Below are 5,948 nucleotides of genomic sequence, written 5' to 3'. Positions count from 1 at the left end.
AGAAGCTCACAACCTTCTTGACATGCCGGGCAAAAAAATAAAATTATCACAAAATACATCAGGAAGAAGATATGGCAGGGCATTATAGGAGCACAGAAAAGGAGCTGCCTTGTTTATTTAGAAGCTATTGGCCTTTCCCAGTCATAGTTGGTCTCCAATACATCTTCCCTGTAGGATAAGAAAAATATGTTAGTTTGTCTTCTCTGCCTCACTATCTTAATTTTAACAACTTTTCCATTGAAAGAGATTGAGAATTTTCAGATTCATCTAGTATTAGTTCTTTTTTGTTTAACAATTCTTTCCTCAATTTATCTACCTCCTCTTCGTTTCACTATAAGCATCAAGAAGAAACCCAGTGGCACCTTCCACTTTGCTTAGAAATCTCCTTACCTCTACGATCAAGTTCAGCCTTCTACATAACTACAGAAGACAATTTCAAAGTTTTCTACCATACCTAACAAGGATTCCCCTTCCCCAAGTTCCCAATAACATGTTTCTTACTTCCTTCTGAGCCTTTACCAGCAGTGTCCTTAAAGTCTAGATTTCAACTAACAGCCTGTTCAAAACAACTTGGGCTTTTCTGTGATATTCCTCAAATTTCTTTCAGTCTCTTTTAGATATCTGTTACAGAAACTCCCCACTTCCAGATGCCAATATCTGTATTCATTTTCTATTGCTACATAACAAATTACCACAAACACAACTTAACGCATACTTATTATCTCACAGTTTCTGTCAGAAAAGCATGGTATAGAGAATCTCCTTTGGGCTTGATGAAGTAGGCAGCCATGTTGGAGACATATATATGGTAAGGAATTGTGGGTGGCAATTTTTTTTTTCTTACTGACATAGGAAAATTCAGAAAGTCATGAAGACTGACAAAAAAACTGAGAAATAACACTGACAGACAACCTAATACCAAAATCTGAGAGGCATCTCCCTTGATTATAAGGCAGATAGAGCTGTATTTAGAAAAAGTTTGCCAGGTTTTATCTTAGGAAAACAGGACCATCCAGAAAGTCACTTCGTAAACTTAAAGACTGGCCCATGGACACGATCCTGAGAGGTGTTTCAAGGACTGTTTCTCTCCTCCCTCTACCTATTCCCAACTGATCCACACCCACCATATTTTTATGTTCAGAAAAATGGAAATCCCCAGATACAACTTAGAGAAAGCATTTAGAACCATGGGTACTGTTTTGCTTCTTTTAGGTAGAGATAGTGGGAGGAAATTTCTGTATAGATTACTAGAAATAGGAAGAATTCCCATGTGGTGCAGGCGGAGAATTTTTGAACCCATCAGTTCAGGGTATGAGAGGTCCAGGTAATAGGGATAGAGAAGAAGACATTGAAGTATGGTAGCTGTCCTTTTTGTTTGTTTGTATGTTTGCTTGCCAAAACTAAAATGCTCTAAAGGCTGTTTTTACATCTTTAAAATAAGGAAGTTTAGCTGGGCAGCCTCAAAAGGCCTTTTAATTATAATTTTTTGTGATTCTATGATTTCAAAAGATAAAATTTTAATTAGTGTTGGTGTAAAAGTGTAACTCTCAAAATGCCACTCTTAGTACTGAGACCAAATCCTTGATGAAGTTTGAGTTGGTAGCTCAGAATTGTCAGCTGTTATAATACTCCAGCCACCCGGAGCCCACGGAAAGCTTAGTGGAAAGTAAAGGTATGAGAATTAGGAGGCCAAACTTGGGTAATCAACAGTTAACTCAGATATATGAAAATGAGTGCCTTTGCGGGGAACATCACAAATATACATCCAAAATCTGCCACTTTCAAATTCCAAGTCTCAGTGTTAGATTTTATAAAACTGATTCCTTGCCAGACTGGAAAACCTATAGGTAAATGTCTTTTTTCCCTCCCGCAACATCTCAAATTCACCTTCCTGCTTCTGTAAGTCTGCTTCTGTTCATGTTTAGATTTATTGCAGAGCAGCTGCTTTCATTTCTATCTTATTTTTTCACTTAAGTGTCAACTTTAATATGGTGAGATTGGATATGTGTCCTCACACTGGTCTAGGGCTCAGCAATCAGCACTTTTTTTTTTTAAAGCTCCCAAACTTAGTCTAATGTACAACCAGCCTTGAGAACCACTGGTCTAGAACATTTTAAGGAGGCTGCTCCTCTGTCTGGCCTCCAGAGGATAATCTTGCCATTGATAAAAGTCTGAGAACAATGAGAATACCCTGACACTACCTGATGATTTATGAGCGGCCTAAATTTAAGGACAGAAAAGAAGAGAGCTGAAAAGTAGAAAACTGGATAATATTGAGGTCATTGAAGGCAGAATTTCTTTAAAATCCTCCTGAACCTTTAAGAAACTCTGTGACCAACTGTTTCCTTCTCCCACGTGCAATTTTCCCAACTCCTATCTTATAACCAATCTCAGGCTTGTAAATTTTTTCATTCTGAGAACCTCCCCATTCCATTATCATGTTTTTGGATAGATTTTCCTTTATAATAGGTTCACCCTATATAACAAACCCCTTTCAGGAGAATAGCTTGGCCAGAAGTCGTTCCTTTTTCTGAAGAGGTCATCCTAACCTTTACAGGCAACCAGAGGTACTCATGTCATCCTTGCCTCTTCTGGAACAACAATTTCAGCAGCCACAATCTCAAGATCTTCTGACATATTTCTCAGAAAACAACAAAACAACCTAGATAAAGGCCCCAGAAGTTTTGTGGTTTATATGTAAAGTTATATCAGGGTAATAGTGAGTCCTGGGGTTGGGAGCACCCAGGTATGTGATTAGTTCAAGGATCTCAGGAACTGTCATCATGAAAATTCAGCTGCCTATCTATCTCATTAAGTATTGGTAGTGGACTCTGAGGCAATTATATTTTATAAACAAACATGCTTAGTATCCTTAAAAAATATAGTATCATTACGAAGAAATTAGAGAAAAATTATACAGTTTTTACAATGGCAATGGATGAGGACAAATAATTTCCAAATTAAGAAAAAAAATATGAAACTAATCAGGATTGGGGGAGGTATGTAGATATGTGGGGTGGTCAGGGTGTATATTAACAAGATTGGCCATGAGTTGATAATTGTGGAAGCTGGATAAGGGGTGTATGTTGTTTCATTAAACTATTGTCTCTTCTATTGTAGATGTTTGAATTTTCCATAATAATAAAAAAAAACTTTAAAAGAACCTGGTTAACATACAAATACATAATCAGAAATGAAAAAACTTATATTTATAATGTCTATTAAATCTTATTTAAAATGGTAAAAACAGGAAACAAAATAATGTCCAACAATGTTTAAACAAATTAAGTTACACTTACACAACAAAGTAGCACAAAGCTATAAAAATCACATTTTCACATATGATTGAATGACATGATGGCCTATTCATACACATAATGTTAAACGGGAAAAAGATTTTCAATATGATCCTAATTCCTGTTAAAGTATGCATATTTGCATTAAAAAAATAATCACAGCATGTTAACACTATTTATCTCTGGGTAATGAGATTATAGTTGGGTTTTGTTGTCTCCTTTGTACTCTTTGGTTATGTCTACATTGAACAAGCTTTCTTTCATAATAACACATGTATTACATGATATATATTTATTAAAGAAGAGTAACAGGCCTGGAGGAAGAGAGGTGGGAGGGCAAACACAGACAGCATGGGACATGACTAAGCTTGCATCTGCAAAAACCCCATTTCCAGATCTACAGCAGCAAGGTCACAGGGCCACCCAGCTCCAGTGACGCTGCAAAGGCCTGTCAGATGGCAGGCAGAATGAGAACCATTTCACCAGTGGGAAAAGCCCCAAGGATGCAATTCTTGTGCACAATTGCAGCCTTCATCTGCTTTGGTAGGGAGCCTGCCAACCCTGCAGCCGGGCCTGAGGAAGGCAGTTTGGGAAAGAAGTTGGAATAGTACTTGGACTGTGTTTTTCTCCATTTTCTGGGTCAATATCTGGCTATTTGTGACAACTTTCTTGTGCGCAATGTCACCAGATAAGTCATTTTTTTCTTCTTTTCTACAGGTTCCAACAATACTGATAGTATCCATCAATCTACAACTGCAGTATATAAATGAGAGGGAGAATTTGTGAACTCGGACTGCAGTTTCAAAAGCAGTTCTAATTAATATGCGTTGTACTGGTATCGACAGCCTCCCAGTGGTGAGATGATTTACGTGATTCATCATCTGTATCCTGCATTCGAGAACTCAAGGCAAGGACGGTATTATGTGAAGTTTCAGAAACAGGACAAAACCCTAAAGCTCATCATCTCTGCCTTGATGCCTAAAGACTCAGCTGTCTATTTGTGTGCTGGCAGAAATTCCACAGTGAGGGTAGTGACAGGGAGAACCTTACAAAAAAAACCCAGGGCTCCGCACAAGCCAGCCACCTGTTCCACGCACATAAGAAAGAACCCACAGGACAGGAAGAGGGTAGACACAAGGCATGGTAAGTGACACTGGTGGGTATAGACAGGATGAATGTTCTAGGAGCAATCTTCCCACATTTAGTACCAAAGAAAAAGTCGTGGCTCCAAGGCCCCAGCCTCAAGGGCATTTTCATCCCTGAATCTGGTGCCTAAGGACAGCAGCATAGCTGATAGAGGTATGCGGTATGCCTGTCTTTTCTGCCTGCCCAGCATCCATCCCTCTTTTCTGGTGACAACACCTTGATTTTTCCTGAATAATTAAGCCTCACCTCCTCCTACCCCAAGTCTAGGTTTGAATGAGGTTGATCCTGCCTTGGCCACCCTGGCCGATTAGTATAGTTCATCTCTCTGACCACAATGATTGGTTCAAGGATGAGTACATGACCCAAGCCCTCATCCCAAAATTTTGCATGGAACTATGGAAATGTTGTGGGGATGTAAGGGGCTAAGATGTGAAGCTAAAGCTGCTAGCATCCCTCTTCCTGCCACTAGGGAAGACGATAATCCTGAAAAGAGAGCATGAAACTGAGTTCCCATAACATCGTGTGAGGCCCTGGACCCTGCAGTGATTAGAGATTTGCCCAGGATTTTCAGTTGTACCCATCAGCTACCTTAGTTTGGGTTCCTCCAGAAGCTGACAAGGATTCAAGGGCAAGTGATTTAATTGGAATATGATCATTGAATGCATGACATGGGCACAAGGGAGAGTGACAGGAAGGGAAGTCATCCAATAAAGGGTGTGTGTTATCAAGCCAGCTGCCATTGTGGGCACCTGAAGTTTAATCTTCCAGGGAATCTCTGGGAACCAGTGGAAACACTTGCCTCAACTTATCCCACCTGAGGACCAAAGGAGCTAGGGCACTGATACCCCAAATCCTTTGTGTCATTGGTCTAGGATAGCTCCTGGGGATAGGAGTGTAAATGCCCTAGCACTTAGCAGGCTGTGCAGTCAGAGAAAGCCCACAGGCAAAGAAACTCAAGTGCTGGCAGGAGGAAGTTGGCAGGCAGTGTGCACTGAAGTCAGCACAAAGGGGATACAGGTGGGATGCCAACAAGGCAACACAATTAATTTTTCTTTTTTTACTTAAGCTATTTTGAGTTGGGTTTTCTATAATTTGCAATCAAAAGAGACCTAACTAAAACACTAATAAAAATAACATTGGGTGAAACAAACTAACCAAACAAAATACTTCAAAATTACTTTTTTTTTTAACTTTTATTGGGGAGTTGGGGGATAGGAACAGCGCTGGGGAATTGGGGGAAGGGGAACAGACAGTTGCTGTCCTTTTGTTCTTCAGTCTAGTTGTGGAGGATGTTGCTTCACTGGCCCAAGTTGGTACCATCATTGCGTTCTTCCCAGGTGAGGCAGATCAGTCGCCGGTTTCTGGACAGCCGCTCACGTTGGCTGCTGGCCGCTCACGCTGGCTGCTGGCTACACACTGTAGCCCATGGCAACCCACTGCAGCAGGGGCTGCAGCCTAGCCATCACCTGCGACTCACGGCAGCCCAGCTCCAGGTCGAGCTGTTGT

The sequence above is a fragment of the Hipposideros armiger genome, unplaced genomic scaffold, assembly GCF_001890085.2.
Source record: "Hipposideros armiger isolate ML-2016 unplaced genomic scaffold, ASM189008v1 scaffold_385, whole genome shotgun sequence".
Classification (NCBI taxonomy): Eukaryota; Metazoa; Chordata; class Mammalia; order Chiroptera; family Hipposideridae; genus Hipposideros; species Hipposideros armiger.
The sequence above is the reverse complement of the archived record's forward strand: the minus strand, read 5'-3'. Positions refer to the sequence as shown.